The following is a 23,168-nucleotide window of genomic DNA, read 5'->3' on the forward strand; positions in this document are numbered from 1 at the left end:
ATTTTGGGGAGATACTTTGAGGCAATGTGAATATCCCTTTGCTCCTTTGTGTTTTCTCCCATTCATTTAGTATCCTTTAATGAATCTTTCCTGCAGCAGTTATTACTATGGTATCCTAATGATGATTTTCCAGTCCCCCGGTTTCATCCATGTTTATTACTCTAAATTCTACCTTAAGGAAAATTTTTTCTTCTCTACTCCATTCATTAATTTATACCATTACAAATTTATAGATATTTACTTTAGAGTTATAATTACAATACTATTGCTGATTCTTTGGTTGGTCAAAATGTTTCAGCTTTAACTTTCAGGAGCTTTTTCAGGTTAATTTCTTTCCACATTCTCTCATCCTTTTCACCTAGGCATATCTTAGTACTTTCTTATTTTGGGACATTAAAAGATGCTTCAGGCTTTTTGTATTTTTACTACCCTGGTGTCAGAAGAAACAATTTTTCAATTCGATATGTTTTTTCCCCTATACTTTAATTAATGAACAATTTCCCAGGACTGTGAACCTTAAAAATAATAAAGTGATAGGGAGAGAAGATGGTGACCTACCTAATTTTGGAAAACAAAATTTTGTGTAAATATTATAATGCCAAAATAACAAAGAAGTGCACACACACAGTTTCCTGATTGGCAAATTTTTACATAAGGGGATGGGGTAAAAATTCTGAAAATAAGCTAATATGTTGCGTATAATGAGAACTATATTTCTTATTGCTAGGGACAAATGTTATCAACAAGCAAAAGGAGAATGCTAGAATGAAACTGCTAGTCAATTGGAATTGGAAGTATCAGAATGATTGTGTTTATGTGTGCAGATGGTTGCAAAATAAATGTTTTGTGGGTGTACACATATATGTATGCATTTCCTATATTCATTCACTGAGAAATCTTAATGATCCTCCAGTAGTAAGAAGCAAACCTTGCCCCTAGGTGCTGATTATACATGTGCTGCTTCAATAAAAGGCACTGGGGTTCCTTTGAAAAACCACTGCTTCCAGAACTGGAGAAAGGAAAACACAAGATAAGCTGGAGCATCTTGTAATATTCTAGAACTGTGTAAGTCTGTCTCTATGACAAAATAGCTTTACAGCGCATCTAAAATGTGCCCTTCATTCCTTAATGCTCTGTTTATCTCCCACAATACCACAGCAAAGTGGACTGCTTTGTCAAAAATCTGAATTTCCACCCTATAATAATAGATAGTATTTTATCAAATAAATGAATGAATGAAAATTATGCAGTTGGGCTGTTTATAAGAGGAGATGGAGATTCAGCATTTTTTTTTTTTACAGTTTGTGTTAAACACTTCTAGACAAAGAAAAGACCATCCTAAAGCAGACCTACATGGGATATGAAAATGGTTAAACAAATGAGGATAGATTGTCAAAAGCAAAATCCAGACTTCATCAGAAATGTTGTCTTCTGTTACATTTTTCTAAAACTTTACTTGAGCTTTTAGCTAATAGCAATTAAAAGTTTAACATTCATTCATAGGAAAATGGATACATTTTGAGGATATCCTCCTAAGTGAAATAAATAAGTCACACGTGTAAATACTGAATAGTTTCTCTGGTGTGAAAAATTATAACAGTACATAAGACCCTAATGAGATAATTAACAATGTGGAAACAGGAAGAAAAGGGCTAAAGGTGTAGGAAAAGTGTGAAGGGTAGGGGAAAGGGAATAAGGGAAAAGAAAAAAATATGAGAAAATGAAAAAAATGGAAATAAAGTGTTTGTATAAACAGGGAGGGGAGGAGGCGTTGAAGGGAGGGCAGGGACAAGGGGAAAAAAATGAGAACCAAGACCTGTCATGTAAAGCAACAAGATTCCAATAATGAATGTAATTGTACTGTATACCTAAGATGTACCAATAAACTTAATTTAAAAAAGTTTAACAAGTGTATATTTTGTTTTCTTAATTTTAAAAGGCTAACATAAATACACTTGCTAATGATATAATAAATTCATGCAGTTATTTTTCCACCATGTCATCATAGTTATTGCTTGATTCACTCTATTAAATAGCTAGAGCATCCCCTTGGGAGCTGCATAAGGTGGATTCCATCAGAAAACTGACATCACTTCTAGCTTCCCATAGAAGCCAACCAGGTCAGTATTTCCTCTTACAATGGTGTACTTAATAAAGGACTTTTTATCTGAGGAAGCCATACATTATGAAAGTGCATAAAGACTAATTTTTCCTTTGTTGATGAGTAGATTTTTCTAAATAGGGAAAAGTGAGAAAGATACTCTGTATATATGAATAACTCTGCTTTTTTGGGGGGTGGGTGGGTACAAGGGATCTAACTTGAGTCCTTGTGCTTTTGAAGCGGGCTGTGGAACCACTGAGCTAAATCCCTGGCTCTCTCTGATTTTTATTAGAGGTAAACAGCTTTTCATTTATCCATGCAATAAATATGCTTTGGGTAGTTAATGGCTCTCAGACACCATAATATGAAGAGAAGACAACATGACAGTAAGTAAGTGAATTTGATATGGCCACAACTTTTATGTAACAGATTTCATGGTGGAAAATGGAAACAGGAAAACTTACAATACAGCCAATTCAGTTTGTGACAAGAATCATGGAAAGAATTAGCTTCGTGAATTGAGGTAGCACTATACTGGCCATTGGACAAAAATGGCTTTTAGCTGCCAGTTTGTTTCTAGACTTCCCTAGCTGAAGATAACTATCTCGTACATTATAACAGCTGTTGTGGTGGGGGAACATCCAATAACTGCTTCGTGCAGGAACACAGTCTAGTCATCATGTCCTGATTCTGAAAGGCTAGATTTCTCCCTAAGCACTCTATGGCATCGGCCAAGGTTCTGTGGGTATCAGCACCACAACTCAACTACTAATTTTACCAGTCCTGCAGCCTTTTATCTCTCTTTCACTGCTGTAAATTCCAAATAACTGCTTAGGAAATACATCACCTGCTAATCTCCATCTCAGAGTATAACTGAGAGCTCAGCATGCAGCAGAACTCCAAGTGAAGTGTGTGGTTATAATCTCAGTCATAGGAATCTCAAAGCAACATAATTCACCTAAATTTAATTAAAGACATATAGAAAGTTTTCAACGTATTTTAATAATTTAATCCTAATTTTCCTCTAATTCATTTGGTGAATGCACAGAATCCTGCTAGAAATATACATAAGATGGTTTATCAGCTGGGTATGGTGATGCATGACTGTAATCCCAGCACTTGGGAGGATGAGGCAGAAGGATCACTGCACATTTGAGGCTTGCTTGTTCAAAGCCAGCCTGAAATACATAGTAAGACCCTGTCTCAAGAAACAAAAACAAAAATAAACAAAAAAATTCTCAAAACTTGGAAAGTAAGTACTTAACAATCCTAAAGTTACTATCAGAATAGGAATGATCAAACATGATAAAGAGTATAAATTATTTAACTTATCTAATAGAAAGAAAATTTCCCATTGTTTTTTACTATATTTATATACTTGTTCTGTAGTCTTTCTTAACTATTTGCAATGAATGAAGTAGATACCTTGTTTTGATTGAAAGACTTACCAAAAAGCTTATTTCATAGTAAAATTCTTGAATTCTATTAAAACAATTGAATCATGGATTTATGTATGATACAAATAAAACCACCATAATTTTCCATACTCCCCAAACTAGAAGCAAAAGATCTAAGGAGAAATGACATATCTTACCGTGGGGAAGACACAGGATGCTCAATGTGAGTGTTATTTGCTGAACCAATTCACATCTTGACTAGGACATTAATAAAATACTAAAATAAAAACATCAATTTACTACTAATGGGAAAAGTAAGGTGAAGCCTGAGACAGACCGCTAGATAGGCAGTCAGAAAAGAGAACCTTGGATGAGCCACAGCGCTAGAATTCAGGCCAGGGTAACAGAGGAGAGACAGATGCACAGGGGGAAGTGCAGAGATCCATGGAGGCTCCACGCTATTAAGTAGAGTACTCATCACAGCGTGCATAAGAGGAATTATCTGAGACCATGGAACCATGGATAGCACTATCTTTTTTTTTTTTGTACCTGCGATCCAACTCAGGACTGTTTGCTTGCAAGGCAGGTGGTGGTGGTGACTTTAAGCTAAATCCTGGGCCCTGGATAGAATTATCTGAGATGACCATAGGGCACTGTTCAGAACTCACACAGGACCAAAGAGAGTATGCATTCCCAACTGTTAGTATGGAAAACTTAATATTTCATGGGATTTTAAGTAAACTAAGAAGGTCCCTCTTTGACATGTGGAAATGATTAGTCCTTGACTAAGTGCTGCTCAGATATGCCAAACATATACTTAAATGGATACTAAAAAATATAACTGTTTCCAAGTAACTTAACTATATATTAGAAGAAAACTTATTCAATATTATTTATAAGAAAACAAAAATGTTTGGTATCCAATGAAGCAAAACTTACAATATCTACCACAAAAGCAAATAAAATTAGGCATATAATTAAGAAAAAAATACATCTCATGAAAAAAAATGCAATAAATCAAAACTGACCCAGAATCCCAGCAAGAAGCCTTTGGGTTCCAGAGCTGCATTGGTGTGGGCAGGTCCCAGCCACGGCCCTGCCCAAACTCCAGCAGCTTGGGCCCACAGGCCCCAGCCAAAGGCCCTCCTGGAAAAGGGCTGCACAGGCACACAAGCAACATCCAGAGGCCTTCCCAGATTCCATCTTTAAGTGCAGCCAAAACCCAGAGAAGAGCCCACATGGACCAGAACTCAGCAGTTGCATATAGGCCCCAGCGAGGTACACAACCAGACCTGCAAAGGACCCAGCTAAAACCCTGACTGGAAAAGAGATACACAGGAAAGCAAGAAACAGCCAGAGCCCCACCAAGTTACCATTGATAAGTGTTTGCAGACCCCAGCCAGAAGCCCACTCAGACACCAGTGACTCCAAGGCCTGGCCACTAACAAAAGGTCCTCATAGGCCTTTTGAGAACTTATATACCAATAAGATGGAAAATACAGAAGAAATGGACAGCCTCCTAGATACATAAGAATTGCCAAAATTGAATAAGAAGATCTAAAAATTCTACACAACTGAATATCAATCAGTGAAATTGAAAATGTAATTAAAGACTTACTAAGAAATACCTGAGTTCTGATGGCTTCACTGCCAAATTTGACAAGACATTTAGAGAAGAACTATTGCCACAACTGTTTAAACTCTTCAATGAAACTGAAAGGCAAGCAAAACTCCCAAATTCATTCCTGGAAGCAAGCATCACCTTGATCATGAGAATGACCCAACCGAAAAAGAGTACTACAGGCCAATCTCACTAAGGGACATAGATGTAAAAATCATCAATAAGTTACTGGCACAAAGAATGCAGATCATCAAGAATATCATGAACCCTAACCAAGTAGAATTCATCTCAGGGATGCAGGGATGGTTCAATTCATTCATATAAATAAATATAATACTCTATATTAATAGAACCAAGGACAAAAACCATATGATCATCTCAACAGATGCAGAAAGAGTATTTGAAAAAAATCCAACATGCATTAATGATAAAAAACCTATAAAATTTTTGAATAAACTATCTTTACCTCAACTGATGAAAGCCATCTATAAAACCAACAGCCAACATCATATTAAATGGTCAAAAACTGAAATCCTGCACAATAAAATCTGGAAAAAAGACAAGGGCATGCACTATTACCACTCTTGTTCTATATAGTTTTGGAAACATTAGCCATAGCAATTAGACAAGAGAAATAAATAAAAGGAATCAAGATAGAAAATGAAGAAGTCAAATTGTCATTATTTACAGGTGATATGATACTCTCTATAGAAGACCCCAAGAACTCCACCAAAAGACTTCTAGACTTAATAAACAAATTCAGTTGGATAGCTGGATACAAGATCAACAAGGAAAAATCAATAGCTTTCCTGTACATGAACAAAAGACTCACTGAAAGAGGAACTGGAGAAACAAGTTCCTTCACAACAGCATCCAAAAATAAATGAAATACCCAGGAATCAACCTAATGAAAGAAATCAAAGACCTCTACTCTGAAAACTACAGCACTCTGAAAAAAGAGATTAAAGAGTATATCAAAAAATGAAAAGACATCCCCTGTTCTTGGGATAGGCAGAAACAATATAATGAAAATGGCCATACTTCCAAAACTGCTATACAGGATTCAGTTCAGTTCCAATTGAAGTTCCAACAGGTTACTTCACAGACCTTGAGAAAATAATGTACAGATCCATTTGGAAGAAGCAGAGACCTAGAATAGCAAAAGCAAATCTAGGCAACAAAGAAAAGGTAGGGAATATCACAATCCTCAACTTGAAACTATACTACAAAGCTACTGTGGTAAAATCAGCATAGCAATGGAGAAGAACAGACATGAGGATTTTTGGAACGGATTAGAAGATGCAGAAAGAACTCCAGACACATTTCGCCTCCTCATCTTGGACATTGCAGCCAAATACCCTCATTAATAAATGGTGTTGGAGAAAATGAGTTTCAATTTGTCAAAGATTAAAAGATGAAAATAAAGTGTTTGTAGATGGGGAGGGGAGGAGGGGGTGAAGGGAGGGCAGAGGTAAGGGGAAAAAATGAGAATCAAGACTTGCCATGTAGAGGTACATTATCCCAACAATGAATGTAACTGTACTGTACCCCTAAAATGTACCAATAAACTCAATAAAATTAAAAAAAAAACTAAACCTATATTTCTCACCATGCACTGAATTAAAATAAAATGTATCAAATATCTAAATATTAAAACAGAAACACTAAAACTGGCTGGAAGTGAGATTAGGTAGAACTCTTGATGACATTGGAATAGGAAAAGATTTCATGAACAAAACCTCAGTTGCATGTGAACTAGCACAAAGAATCAACAAGTGGGATCTCTGCCTATTAAACAGCTTCCTCACAGTGAGAGAAACCAGCAACATGAAGAGACAACCCACCGTGTAAGAAAATATTTTTATCAGCTTTTCCTCACACAAAGGACTACTATCTAGAATGTATAAAGACCTTACAAAAATTTGACCTCCCACATTTAAAGGCCCAATCCAAAAATGGACACTTGAACAGATATTTCTCAAATACTTAGAAATAGCAAATAAACCTACTAAAAAACTTTTAAAATCACTAGTCACTGGAGACATGTAAATGAAAGCAAAGCTGAGATTCCACCTCACTCCAGGAAGAATGGCTGCTATCAAGAAATCAATCAATAAAAAATACTAGCAGGGCTGTGGAACAAAAGGAACCCTGCTCCACTGTTGGTGGAAGTGCAGACTGGTGCAACCCACTGTGGAAATCAGGATGGCGAGACCTAAAGAACTAGGATTAGAGGTCCCATTTGACCCAGCCATCCCTCTGCTGGGTATCTTCCCAAAAGAATTAAAAGACCCATATCACAGTGATATACGCACACCTATATTTATAGCAGAACAGTTTTTAATAGCTAAAACTTGGAAACAGCCCAATTGCCCATCATCTGGTGACTTCATTAAATTTTTTTAAATAAAATGGAGTACTATGCCACAATAAAGAATGAGAAATTAGAGACATTTGTAGCTAAATGGATGTGCATTGAGGCTATACTGTTCTTAAGTGAAATAAGTAGGACACACATATGTAAATACCAAATAGTTTCTCTCATGTGAGAAACTGAAAGTGTGAATAAGGATTGAAGTGTATAATAGATAATGTGGAATAGGAAGAAAAGTACAAAAGGAGTGGTAAAGAAAAGGAAAGGAATTGGAAGGTGTAGGGGAGGGCAAAGAAGGGAAAGGAATAAATATGAGATAAGAAAACATGGAAACAAAGCCTTTATAAACAGTGAGGGGTAAAAGAGTTGGAGGGCAGGGGAATGGGGGGACAAGAAGAAGAATCAAGATGTATTGTGTAAAGGTACAAATTCCCAATGACGAATGTCATCATGTTGTATACCTAAAATGCACCCATATATTTATTGAAAAAAAATGTATGAGACTTAAAGCACGGAAGGTTCAGAAAAGACTTCAATGGCCCTCATCTCAAATTTGACTTAGATATTTAATGGCATCATTGTCAACACCCCAGCTGACTTCTTTGAAGAATATCACAAGCTGATATTCAAATTAACAAAGAAGTGGGAGAAATGCTGAAGATCCAAAGTGATATTACATTTTTAAAAAGTGAAATTTTGTTATCCGATTTCTAAATTCACTAAGAAAGTACAGTAATTTTTATAATTTAATACTGGAATAATGTTAGAGATGTACTTATGTGAAACATAAATAAACTAATGCATGTATTTATGATCAATCAATTTTTTACACAGATAAAAATCCAATGGGAAGAAAGCAATCCTTTCAACAAATGGTGCTAGAATAACTAGTTATCCACATAAAAAAAGAATGAAATTAGTCCCCTTCTTTATACAACATAGAAAACTTAACCCAAAACAAATAAAAGATTGAAATTTTAATAATGAAAACTATAAAACTTAATAGTTAAAACTATAAAACTTGTACACATTGTTGTAAAATCTCAGGACCTTAGATTAGACGATATTTTCACATAAAGGATACTAAGTCATGAACCACCAAATAAAAGGAGATAAATATCATCCAAACTTAAATACTTTTATTTCAAAAACACCTATCAAGATAATGAAAATATAACTTATGAATGGGAAAATATTTGCAAATCATTTTTTATACTTTTGCTTCATAAGAGTATTGTGTTCAGAATACACAGTGATTGAGCTGGGGATTTAGCTCAGGTGGTGCTGGCACCTGCCTCACAAGCATAAAGTCCTGAGTTCAATCCCCAGTATCAAAAAATAAAAAAATAATATGCAGTGATTGTACTCCATTAACAGACAATAATCACAATTTTAAACATGTAAACCATATAAGTAGATGTTTCTCTAAAGAAGATCTAAAATTAGTGTTAAGCATATGAAAAATTTCCATATCACTCATTATTAGGGAAATTCAAGCCAAAACTACAATAAGAAATCACTTTGCACCCATAGGATGACTGTAAATAGAAACAAATGCAGGGCCAGGGATTTAGCTCAGTGGTGCTGCTTCCTGCTTCACGAGCACGAGGTCCTGGGTTCAATTCAAAGTTCAGAGAAAAGAAAAGAAAAGAAAAGCAAGAAAGCAAGCAAGGGAGAAAAGAAATGCAAAAATTGGAGAAAATAACAAGTATTACTAAGAAATTAGAATCTTTGTGCTTTGCTGGTGGGAATTTAAAATGGCTCTGCCACTTTGGTAAGCAATTCAGCAGTTTTTCAGAAAGTTAAACATAATCACTACACCAGAAAATCTAGCAAATATAATTCTCGAAATTTCCCAAAGAGAAATGAAAGGGCATGCACACACAGAAATTTTAAGTGAAAACTTATATTACATTATTCAAAACAACCAAAAGCAAAAACAACTATAGTGTATTAACAAATGAATAAAAGAACAAATTGGATATGTGCTAGAATATGACTCACTCATAAAAAGATAAAAGTACGGTGAAGGGAGGGCAGGGGACTGGGGAAAAATTAAGAACCAAGACCTGTCATGTGAAGGTCCAAGATTCAATGATGAATGTAACTGTATTGTATACTTAAAAAGTACCAATAAAGAAAAAGTGAAAAAAGTATAAAAGTATAAGTTTAGAGTACATCATGGATAAATCTTGAAAACAGTATGTTAAGTTAAAGAAATAGCCATAAAATACCAATATACACTATATATTATTCCATTTGCATAAAATGTCCAAAAGAGAAAAATCTGTAGGAAAGGAGAGTAAGTCAGTGGTTGCCAGAATTGGAGGGGATAGAACCATAGGGGGAGTGACAGCTTTTATGTTTTCTTTTGTAGTGATAAAAATGTCTAAAATTAAATGGAAAAACATTAAAGGAAATATTTCAGACAGAAAGAAATGACAACACACAGACAGGAAGGAATTTAAAAAAAAAACCTGAAATATGGAGATACCTCAAAAAACTAGGATTAGAGGACCCACTAGACCCAGCTATCCCCCTGCTGGGTATCTTTCCAAAAGAATTAAAACAATCATACCACAGTGATATATATGCACCCATGTTTATAGCGGCACAGTTTGTAATAGCTAAAACTTGGAAACAGACCAAATGCCCATTTACTGGTGACTGGATGAAGATGTGGTTTTGTTTTTCATGAAACGGAGTACTACTCAGCCATAAATGAGCTAGAGACATTTATAGCTAAATGAGAAAAGGAAAAAATGGAAACAAAGTCTTTGTAAATAGGTAGGGTGGAGGGGCTGAAGAGTGGGCAGGGGAAAAAACAAGATCCAAGATACATTATATAAGGTACAAGATAGCAATGATTATTGTAACTGTATTGTATACCTAAATTATACCAATAAAACTTAATGAAAAAAAGGGCAAAGGACATGAGGAGACATTTCTCAAAAGAAATAATAGAAATACTCAATATATATGAAAAAATAATGAATGTCACTAATCATCAAGTAAATAAAAACCCATAACAGGGCAATACCTCATTCCTGTTAAAATGGCTATTATCAAAAAGATAATTGCTGAAAAGGATGTGGAGAAAACAAATCAGTGAATATTGCTGGTGAGAACATAAACTAGTTACAGCCATCGTGGAAAACCATATGGAAGCTCCACAAAAACTTAAAAATAGAACTACCATATGATCCAGCAAGCTCACAAATGGGAATATATTGAAGAAAATGAAGTCAGATTGTGGAACTTCCCTTGCACATTTATTGCTGCACTGCTTGTAACAACTAAGAAATGTCAACAACCTAACTGTCCATCAATTGATTAATGAACAAAGGAAATGTGCACATATACATAAAAGAATACTATTTGGCCATAAAAAGAATGAAACCCTGTCATTTGTAGCAACATGGATAAAACTGGGGCACAGAAAGAATAACTGTTGGTGACAAAATTAGTATAGTCAGGACCAGGGATTTAGCTCACTGGTTCTGGTGCCTCCCTTGCAAGCGCAACGACCGGAGTTCAACCCCCTGTACCAAAACAAAAAGCAAAAACACACAAACAAACAAACAAACAAAATTAGTATAGTCATTTTTTGAAATCAATTTTCAAGTTCTTCAAAACATTAAAAATAGAATTGTCATATAGTCCATTCTTGGGAATATTTCCAAAGAAATTGAGTATTCCAAAAATATAACTGTACTCTTTTATTCATTTCAACAGCCAGATAGGGAAACAATCTATGTGTTCATCAACTGATAAGTCAACAAAGAAAATATGATACAAATATATGTGAATTCTTTCATTGTGATGGCATCCATCCATCTAGAGGATATTATGCTAAGAAAAATAAGCAAGGCACATAATGACAAATACCACATGATATCACCTATACAGGGATCTAAAAAAGTGATATCCTAGAAATAAAGATTACACCATGCAAACTCTGGTCAACACAAAGCTGAAGTATGCACCTTTATTTGTAATATATTTTAATTGTATTACATCTAATCCTCTAGAACTTTATTTGGAATTGTTTTCAGTGCATACTTTTAATTTTCCAACTACATCTATTAATTGTTTTCAACACTGTCTATTCCAACTTCTTAAAATTTCTTTTTCTTTCCTGATTTCATTTCTTTCTTTCCTTTCCTAAGCTCTGCCCGCTAATTGTACTTTTTCTTCATATTCATCTGGAACTGTGAGCTATAATAAACTCTTTCCTTTTAAAGTTAGTGTGTTATGTATTTTGTCCAATCAACTGAAAGCTGACCAATAGAGAAGCATTTATAATCCAAACTATAACATTCTATTCCAGTCTATCTCAGAATTAAAAATGCACTCCATCTCTAAGGGCTTCATATAGTCTCTCAACAATTCTGGTATTGTTTAAAAGTACAAGCCCAAAGTCTCCTTTGAGAGTCAAGGCTAACTCCTGAGACCCTATTAAAATAAAAAAGCAAATTACAGACATCCAACCTATAATTGTGGAATGGGCTCAAGGTAAACATTCTCATTCTGACAAAAAGGGATAAGGGAATAGGAAGAAGATATAGGACCAAAGCAAGATCTGAATCCAAGAGAAACTGTGGTTTTTTTATATCTATATCTGGTATCTGAGGCACATAATGATATAATATGAGCTCCAAAAGGCTTGGGTAGCACTGCTCCTATGACTTTGTTGGACGCAGTCAATGTGGCCTATCTCTCGGTGGGATCTTCTCATTGCCTGCAGCTTCTTTTGACAGGTATTCTGCGTGTCTGCCATTTCTAACCTCATGAGGTCTCCATTGCAATTTCAGCTTATTTTCATAACTGCATCCATTTTCCTGTTAGGAGCTGTTTGCAAGGATTTTAACCTGTCCATAAACCACATGGCCTCCTAAAATTTCCATGGAAATCCCAGTGGATGCTTCCAGGACACTCCCTTGCTTTGCTAAAAAAACCCCAAAAAACTCAAAAACACAAAACAAGCAAACAAAACAACAACAACAGAAAACCACACAAAAAACCCAAAAACAATGTCACATGTATTATATAAAGTCTACCACTGACTTAAGCAGCAGCCAGAACCACTCAGACCACAGCTACAGCAGCTGCTGAGGGCCTGAAAGGTGAAATAACTCTTTGGTAAACAATTCCCTATGTATCCATTTGTGAGACGGACACTTTGGGCATTATTCTAAAAGCGTAGTCATAAAACCAGTTTACCATTTTTTACACCATTGAGGCTACAATGAGTATGGTCTTGTGAAATTCTTGAGATGCCCTCAAGTCTTCTTTTCTGTGATCTATTTGGGAAGTACTACACTTGTCCTCTTTTTAATGGCACCAATCTCTATAGCAGGCAGGCCCTTCTTGGTTGTAGCCGTAAGTTATAAAAAATATTTAGTCTCAGGTATGGACAAAATGTAGACAAGTTATTTGCTAAAATGTAACCTGAATGGCCTCTAGTTTAATTCACAAAGGTGTCCTCACTTCCATTAAACCTCATCAGCGCAGTCTTTACTCCACATTATTATCCACGTTCTCTTCTAAATTTCCACCAAAATAATCCATTAATCTCTGTTTTTGGCAATCTAGGTTTTGTTTTTAGTCTGCTCTTATAAACTTTTCCAAGTTCTTCCTGTAAAATAATTCCAAAGACCTCTGAATCATGAGATCTAATCACAGCAATGACCTTCCCCTTCCGTTACCAATTTTTTGTGTTAGCTTTCTAACACTGTGACAAGATACATAGGATAAACAACATAAAGGGAAGAAAGACTTATTTCACAATTTAAGAGCTTTCATTTCTTGGTCATGTGCCTCCCCTTTTTCTAGTCTATGGTGAAGGCCACTTCATGGTGAGAAGTCTATGGTAGGTGAACAAAACCTGTTCACCTCGTAGTAGCTGGGAATAGGAGGGTTTGGGAGGGAGGTAAGGAAGGAGAGGGAGAGAGAGAGGAAGAGAGAGAGCAGGATCCCAATATCCTATGCAAGGACTTGTCCCTCAGTGACCCAACTTCCTTCTCTTCGCCCCTTCTCCTTAAGCTTCTGTAACTTCCCAATAGTGCCGTCAGCTAGGGACCAAGTCTTCAACACAGGAGCCTTTGAGGGACATTTAAAATCCAAAACACCAACACATCATGACACAAACCAATATATGCAAAGTACTCGTTTCTCTGCATACCACATTTTAAGTGTTTTGATTTCTTAGAGAAAAACACTGTGAGAAAATTAAGAACATGTACACTTAAGAGTACCAAGAATCATATTCTACACTTGCGCATACTTGCTTTGATGTGAGGTACTGAGGCTTGTTTTTAGTACTCTTGTCCATAATTATAATGACTATAATGATCGGGAATGCCCTCCATTTGCAGAAGAGGAAACAGTGTTCAAGGAATTAATTTTTCAAGGTTGATGCAGCTAGTAAAGACAAAACATGGTAGATCTAATACCATGTTCGTTGCTACTATTTTAAAAGTCCCAACAGAACCTCAAAAAGCTTTTCTGAGAATTAAATAATGTAATATGTACAGATATTTCAATGTATTATGTGCTCAATAAATATTAAATGCTACCCATATTATTTTTATCATGAATAAATATTAAATGGAATCCCTGGAAATCTCCATAAACAGGATGTCTTAATTTTCTCTAACAATGAATTTTCCCTTCTGCAGACATCACCTTAGTACTTTTCCTCTCTTTTCCCCCTTCTGAGGAGTCCTTATTGCTCTGTAGATCAGGTGGGGAAAACCATAGCAGAGGCCATAAGTTCCTAGCTCTCAAAGTCGAACTTTGATAATGTCTCTCTCTTTCTTCAAAGCTTAGATGTTATTTTCACAGTTAAGCATGTTATTTTGTTTTTAGGTGCTGTGCATCAAATTTATGAATGCTAAGCATTTGTTCTAACACTGAAACACAATTCCAGTCCTCCATTAGTTGTTTTATAATACAGATGTATCCAGATTTACCTAAAACTCTAATATTATTTCAACAAAATGTTGCAATAACAACTTAGAAACAGCCTTCAATTTGTAACTTAATTTTTATAATTAATTTTCAGTAATAAAATCACTACTGTAATATATTATTTCATATATTTTACTGATTTTTGTGTCAAATACTTTTATTTTTAGGTTATAGATAATAAATCTAAGGATTAAGAGATACTAATTAATTTACACAAGATCCTCCAAAATAGTGAATGTGAAGACCAAGATGCAAATAGGAGTCTATTAATATCAAATTTTTTAAACCCTTCCTCCCAAATAATGAGGCTAGTTTAACACAATTCAAACAGCAGTCATTGTGAAAGTGCCACTGTGCTATCATTTTTCTCCAATACTATTAACCATAATTTTTCATCATCTATAATGTTTCATCTTCGTAAAATAGTTTTATATTACAACAACCACATTTGAGCCTGAAATATGATCTTTTTATTAATCGGATCATCAATAATTAATTTTTAGACATAAACCTTGCCTTAAGTAGAATTTCGGCAAGCAGAGAATATTAATACTTTCTTGTGTTTTGATTTTCGTGCTTCCCTCTGCAATTCTGCTGACAGTGAATACTCCAATAGGGTAAATCAAATTGAATAAAATAGAAGTGGATTCCACAAGAAACCATATCAGTTGTTTAATCCTGCTTCTTCATTGTTACTGCTGTTGGGTATCAGGAAAAAATACAGCTAGCTGTTCTAGTCCATGGGCCTTAGACAGGAAATACTGCAAATGTGGAAATCTTTAATGCAGATATTCATAAAGAGTTCAGAGGTGTTTATTTAAAGATATCTATGTAGCTACAAAATACACTTGATTAGCCCATTAAAGCTAATAATTGCAATGACAATTTTTGTGATAAACTTACTTTAATAATTAGATTTTTTTAGATACTTTTCTGTTGATGCTCTTTAAGATTCAAAAGGACTTAGTTCACTGAAGCCATGTTATCTCTCCTTTCCTCTCATTTTGATAATTATTTTAATATTATCTTGAGTCAGGTGAAGTTGAAAAAATTTTAGGCAAAAATCTAAGCAGTTTATTGTAAATTACTGCATATTTTAGAATATTATTAGTTAATATTCATAGATTTCCACTTAAAGCTCTTTTCTCATTTAAACTTTTACTTCCCACTTTTTGTAAGCAATACATTTACTTTCATGTTTTCAGATTTATAAAATTTCTAGAATATTCAATCACTGAAAGTTGACCTTTCACCTCTACCTAAAATTTACACAGTTGGAAACCATCAAAATTCATTTGCACTAACTAGTCAGATATTGTGGCATACACTTGTAATCTAAGCACTTGAGAGGCTGAGGCAGAAGGATCACTGCAAGTTCAAGGCCAGCCTATGCTATGTGGTGAGTTCAAGGACAGCTTTAACTATACAGTGAGACCCTGTCTCAAAAAACCAAACCAAAGCATATTCATTTGAACTAAAATAAGCGCACTGATTTTATTCACTGAAGGGCCACGTATGGATCCAGGAATCTATTTCCTTCCCTGAAAATCCAGTAACGTTTTTAGTGGAATTGTTTTAGCTTTTCAAGTACCTAATTCATTGTAAGTTTCAAAATCAAGACAGACCCACCTAATTCTAATCACCAAAAATCTCAAAACATTATATAAATAATTTAAGATCATGTGCAGTAATGCTTTTGAAATGATAAAGAATAAAGCCAAAAAAAATAGTGAAATTGTGCTTGACCTAAATAACAAAGATGAATTACACAGAGAATCACAACAAGCAACTATGAAATGAAATAGAATATGCAAGAAAATGTTATTTCATACTAATGTCATATGTCACCACAAACAACAGTCTAGGGAGGAGCAGAAGAGAAAAAAATGATTCTTATTTGTAGACCATTACAACCAAAAGCAAGTGATGAAGTCCAAAATCTGGTCTTCTTTACTGTTATTTAAGCAAATCCCTTGTTTTCTGTGTGCCTTATTTTTTTTCTTAAAAATAAAGATATATTTTCTTAAAAATAAGAGGAAGATATTGATGATAGATTTAATCCAAATTAAAATGCTGCTTCAGATGATTACATTAAGAGGATGAAACAGCAATCTACAAGCCTGAAGAAGTTATTTTCCATTTACATATGTGATAACTACTGTGTGGATTATATAAAGAATTATCCTCAAACATCAACACTAAAAAAAAAAAAAAATTGGGAAATATGCCAAAGACAAAAGGATACGTTTAATTAAAGCTGATATACAGATGGCAAAAAACATGTGAAAAGATGGTTAATAACATAAACAATTGGAGAAATATAAATTAAGACCACAATGAGATATTACTACTAGAACACTGATTAAAATAAAAAAATAGTAATGGCACCAAATACTAGTAAATAAGTGAAAAATTAGGTAATTTGTGAATTTTGGTGGGAATGTGCAGTGTCACAACCACTCTAAAAACAGCTTAGGAATTTATTGACAACCTAAACTTGCAGGTACTTATGATTTAACATTTATAGTCTCAGCAGATATACCAGATAAACAACTTACATTCATAAAAAATCACATGCAACTGTTGTAACATCTTTATTGATAATAACAAAACCCTGGAAACAACACAGATGTATTTCAGTGGATGATTGGTTAAAGTATGGTTTGTCCACAGTCATCAACAGAAAGAAACAAACTATTGCTAAGCACAACATCTAGTGCATTAAGCAAAGTGAGAGAAACCAAAACTATTGCTACACACAACATCTACAGCATTAAGCAAAGTGAGAGAAATCAATCTCAAAAAGATATATCTGATTTAATTGATATAACATTCTCAAGACAAAAAAATGATAGTTACAAAATAAATCAGAGGGTTCTATGGGTTCAGCAAGGTCCTTAGCCAAAGTATAAATAAGGAAGAAAATTGGAATAATCATATTTAAAATGCATGTGAGAAAGGAAAGAAAAATAAATACTTAGTGATTATTTATGTCTCCATTTCAGATGTCAATACAAATACCATGAACTAGATAACTTATAAATCACAACTCTGCAGATCTTCCTAGACTCCAGCACTGTGTGGTACTGTATTTAGAGCTTAAAGTCACATTTCAATCCCAAAATATACAACATTATGCTAAATAGCTAGCTATTCCTCACAGGTCTGGACACTAGGAAGTTCTGGTGCAAATTTTGTAGTCTGCTGAGGACCAGCTTGCTAGCTCTTAAGATAATACCTTCTTACTATTCACTCACATAGTGGGAAAGGGGCCAGGTAGCTGCCTAGCTTCTTTGGAAGGGACTAATCTCATCCGTTACCACCTCCTTCATGACCTTGCTACCTCCCAAAGGCCCCCGTGTTTTAACATTGTCATCAAGGGTGTAAGAATTTCAATATTTTAGTGGCAGTTGTAGGAGAACCAAACATGCAGATTATAGAAGCTTTTGAAACTGGACATTGGTATATAAGTATGAAAAACAAAAAAATAAGGAATAAGAGAAAAAATTTTATATATATTGTACAACTAAATTTAAAAGAGTAATACTTTAACATGTGATACAGAGCCTCAGTAAGCTTGGAAACCTAGTGTTTTAGGTGCTAAATTGGCAAATAAGAACACTAGAGGCTACTCAATCCTTTAAATGTTTACAAGGAGAACATACTTCAGATTTCACATTTACAGCATGTTAGTTAAGATAGTAGGCTTTGGCACTTCCAGGCAACAAAGAAAGGTAGTTAGTTTCACAATCCCCACCTTGAAACTATACTGCAAAGCTTCTGTAATAAAAAAAGCACAGTACTGGCAAAAACACAGACCTGAGGATTAGTGGAACATATTAGAAAATGCAGAAACCATTTCAGATATTCTCAGCCACCTCATTTTTGAGAGAGGAGTTCAACACCCTCACTGGAGGAAAGATACCTCTTTAATAAATTGTGCTAGAAAAATTGAGTTTCAATTTGCCAAAAATTAAATCTAAACCTGTATTTATCACCATGAACTGAATTAAAATAAAAATGGATCAAACATTTAAATATTAAAATAGACACACTAAAGTGGCTGGAAGAGAGGTTAGGTAGAACTCTTGAAGACATCGGCATAGGAAAAGATTTCATGAACAAAACCTCAGTTGCATGTGAACTAGCACAAAGAATCAGCAAGTGGGTTCTCTGCACAGCAAGAGAAGCCACCAGCAGCGTGAAGAGACAACCAAAATGAAGAACATTTTCACCAGCTGTTCCTCAGACAGAGGACTACTATCTACAGTATATAAATATCTTACAAAAATCAGACTTCCCAAATTTAAAGATCCAACCCAAAAATGTGCATCTGAAATGAACAGATAATTCTCAGAGAAGAAGTATAAATAGAAAACTTATTGAAAAACATTCAGTATCACTGGTCATTGGAGAGATGCAAATGAAAATAATGCTGAGATTCCACCTCACTCCAGAAAGAATGTCTACTTTCAAGAAATCAACTAATGAATAATGCTGGCAGGGTTGGGGAGAAAAAGAAACCCTGCTCCATTGTTGGTGGGAGTGCAGACTGGTGCAACCACTGTGGAAATCAATGGAGGTACCTTAATGTCTACTTTCAAGAAATCAACTAATGAATAATGCTGGCAGGGTTGGGGAGAAAAAGAAACCCTGCTCCATTGTTGGTGGGAGTGCAGACTGGTGCAACCACTGTGGAAATCAATATGGAGGTACCTCAAAGAACTAGGATTAGAGGTCCCATTTCTCCCAGCTATCCCTCTGCTGGGTATCTTTCCAATAGAATTAAAATAATCATACAAGAGCAATACATGTGCACCCATGCTCATAGCTGCACAGTTTGTAATAAATAAAACTTGGCAAAAGCCCAACTGTCCATCAATTGGAGCCTAGACAAAGAAGATGTGTGTGTGAGTGTGTGAGTGTGTGTGTGTGTTTTAATTAAAAGGGGGTACTATAGAGTCACCAAGAATGAGAAACTAGAGACATCTATAGCTAAATGGATGCACAATGAGGCCACACTCTTAAATGAAATAAATAGTACATACATATATAAATACTGAATAGTTTCTCTGGTGTGAGAAACTGAAAGTATAAATAAGGCATAAAATATATAAAAGATAATTTGAAATGGGAAGAAAATGTCCACGGATTAAGTGTGAGGCATAGGGGAAAGCGAAGAAGGGAAAGGAATAAATAGGAGACAAGGATAAAACAGAAACAAAGCCTTTGTAAACAGGGAGGGCAGAGAGATGGCGAAAAAAAAAAAGAACCAAGATATAGCATGTAGGACTAGGGCCTCACAAGCACAAGGTCCTGAGTTTGATCCCAGGTACTGAACAACAACAACAAAAAGATATATCATGTTAAGGTACAAATTCCCAATGATGAATGTCATCATATTGTACAACTAAAATGTACCAATAAATTTTATGAATTAAAAAATATAATAGGCTTTGGAGTTTTTCAGGTTTATGTTAACTTAGACCTAAGTTATACTAGTTATGTAACTTGAGAAAGCTACTTAACTCCTGTAATATTTTAGCCCATTAGTTTCTTCACCTATAAAATATGGATGATAAGTATCATGAACTAATAATATAATGGAAGAATATATTTAGCACAAGACCTAATATAATATAAACTAATCACTAATTGAATTTTAACTTGTTATATTGCTAAGAAATTTAGAAAACCTAATTCAAGCTGAAATCATAACTCTTTCAATGATCTATAGTATTCCCTATTTGAAATTTCAGAATTATTAAAAATTAGCTAGCTGCTTGGCCTAGTATTTGTATATTTGGTGATTGAAATGTGACTGTAAGCTCTAAAACAGTGCCACAAAGTAAGAGACTAGAGGAAGATCTGCAGAGAACTGTGTGTCAGATATGTGACTTTGCACCAAGCACTCATGAAACCTGAAAAGCTACTTTCAGTCCTGAGGGGTTGCAATTATAGTTACAAAATTATATCTTGAATTTGACCTTTTTGGCTATCAAAACTTTAATGGAAATATATTTATATACAAACTATAATCAGAGAGCCTAACATTGGACAGCATAACACATACAATACAAGCTGGGAACAGACAGATTAGGAAGACATAAGGCAGGAAAAGTACACAGACACCTGAACTTTTTCTTTTGTCTATAACTATTTTTGATACCTGCAAGAGCACAAGGTTTTAGCAGAAAAATAAACAAGCCAGGCACAGTTTTAGATCTCAAGGTCTGCGCTGTAAAAGCCAGAGTGCAAACCCAGTAACCTTTAACATCACACACACACACACACACACACACACACACACACACACACACGCACACACAGAGTGATGGTTTATATCTGAACATTTCCTCAAATCCTCATGTAATCATAGTTGGAGCTTTGGGGGAGGTGACTGGATCATGGGAGCATGAAACCTATCAGTTTACTAGCCCACTGATGAGTTTATAGCCAAATGTAGCATTGGAAGGAAAAGCCTGGGTTGGAGGAGGTGGGACAATAAGAGTATGATCCAGAAGGGTCTATTTCTGCCCTCCTTCTTGATACCCCCCCTTTCTCCATCTCTCCCTTCCTCCCTCCCTCTCTTCTTTAACGCCATTCCATGAGCAAGCCTCCTCTTCCAGGCCCCTTTGACATGCCACCCTACCTTGGAGGCAACTGACTATGAAATGAAACCTCTGTAAATTATGAGCTAAATAAACTGTTCCTCCTTGAAGCTCTGGGTGTTGAGTATTGTGTCTAAAGGAAGAAAAAATAACTAAGATGCACACTCATCCCAACATCTAGGAAAAGACAGGTTTAATTAGGATTTGATTAAAAGGTTACTGAATTTGTTATCTATAAAATCCTTTAATCAGACTAAGAAGGTTTGTGAGAAAGTACTTTTGGTCACTAGTGCTCAAGAGACAAAATAGTGGCATAGTGGCTTTTTTGGGATATCTCCTATGTATGTGGAAAAGAAAGCCCTAAATTCAGGAGGAATTAAGAAATAAAGTTACTGTTTTATACATATGTGGAGTAGAAGTTTCATAATCTTTGGGGGGGGTGAAGTTGAAAGACCCTTTACATGTGCTCTTTCCTCAAAGACTATTGCAGATGAAAAGTCCAAAGTCTTTAGATGGCACCTCATCTCTTTTGCGGATGTCCAGTTATCTTCTTTCACATGTGCCAGAATAGTGACTGAGTTGCCCACAGATAGATAAAATCTAGACAGTTTCTAGGAAGGAGGCTTAGTATGCAACCATCAAGACCCAAGCCCTTCTCAGGAGAGAAACTCAGGGATGAAGTAAGATTATGGATCACGATGGTTTCCAGCTTGTTCTTGTTACTAAAAAGAACTAATGTGAAAACTTTTTCATTCACATCATGAAATATTCCTAAACAACAAGTAGAAACAAGCCATTGACACACACAAGGATTTAGATGTATTTTGAGTTGGCAGTTGAGATGTCGCACTGTAAGAAAGTCCAGCTTTATCTCGGGTTGTACTGAAGATCAGAGATTGTATACTTGTAAACCATATGACAGAATCTTTGTTATGGGTGTAGATGTAATGTTGAAGCCTGTAGTCACAATCATGGCATCATATTTGTGACTGATACAGCTTAATAATGACATCTCAAAATAAAAGTGTGGCTTTCCCTTTCAGGACATAATCAGCTAGTGATGAGTGTAGAATTACATCTAAATCCTCATTGTTTTCTGAACAAACCTAATGATCTTTCATGTAGCCAATCCAATAGAGCCTTTCTTAAAAATAACTTAAAGCTGATTTTTACCTGGAAGGAGCTGTGGAAAACCCTGAACTCTCTAGCTCCAGAAAAATTAATAATGAAAACATAATGCTAACATCATCAAAATGGAGTTGAGACCAAGCGAGATATACTGGGATGAAAACGTGTTCAAGTCCATACTGATGGTATCCCACAACGCCCTCATACATTCCTTCACCACAGATTAAACCTACAGTATATATTTTAAACAAGCAAACAGACTACAACCCACATCCCACACAAGATAAACAAGGATGGGTTTGGATAATATTAAGATATATAGCATATATAATAATCATACACTTCACTGATAGTATAATCAGAAAGGACACCCTAGAGAAAGATTTGTATAGTACTTGGAATTATATATGATTCAGTCTAATACAGTATCTGGTCCAACTACACACTCTCCAAGGAAATACATTCTGTTAAGCCATAGGCAGTATTAGTAGTACCACTTAACAATTGTGCCATAAAGAGTACAGTTGTAGAGTACCTATAGCATTTTCCCACCCTTTTATAATGAACATTAAATGGGAGAAATGAAGATTTCATAGGACCCACAGGCCAAAGAAATCTCATCTCAATAAAAAAGGTTAAAGTGCTACAGCCTTAAGTTGACTCTTTTTTTTCAGTTAATGGTATTACTGCTACTCGGTAAGAAAGAGCTATTAATTGGAATTTAATAATTGTGCCAGGTTAATGTGGCTGCACTTAGAATTATTTTATATAAAATAGTGCTAAAATGCTTGTTTAGTTCCTGATATCAAAGACTTGATAATTTTTCAGGAATATTGTTAATTTTGTGGAAATAAAAATTCACAGGTTGATGATTCTAAAATTCTTATTATATTCATGTCCTTATGATTGCAATATATATTTATATTTTCTATTAAACATTTTAATAAAATATTTCAACATTAAA

The 23,168-nt window shown here is 34.9% G+C and overlaps 1 protein-coding gene across 9 annotated transcripts in view; it reads right to left on the bottom strand.

Annotated features, from left to right (window-relative positions):
- The window catches only part of Trpc4 (transient receptor potential cation channel subfamily C member 4), a 234,793-nt gene that overhangs the window by 199,979 nt on the left and 11,646 nt on the right, over positions 1 to 23,168 (bottom strand). The window lies entirely within an intron of this gene.

Source organism: Fukomys damarensis, unplaced genomic scaffold, assembly GCF_012274545.1.
Source record: "Fukomys damarensis isolate Sample0158 unplaced genomic scaffold, DMR_v1.0_HiC HiC_scaffold_38, whole genome shotgun sequence".
NCBI classification, from domain to species: domain Eukaryota; kingdom Metazoa; phylum Chordata; class Mammalia; order Rodentia; family Bathyergidae; genus Fukomys; species Fukomys damarensis.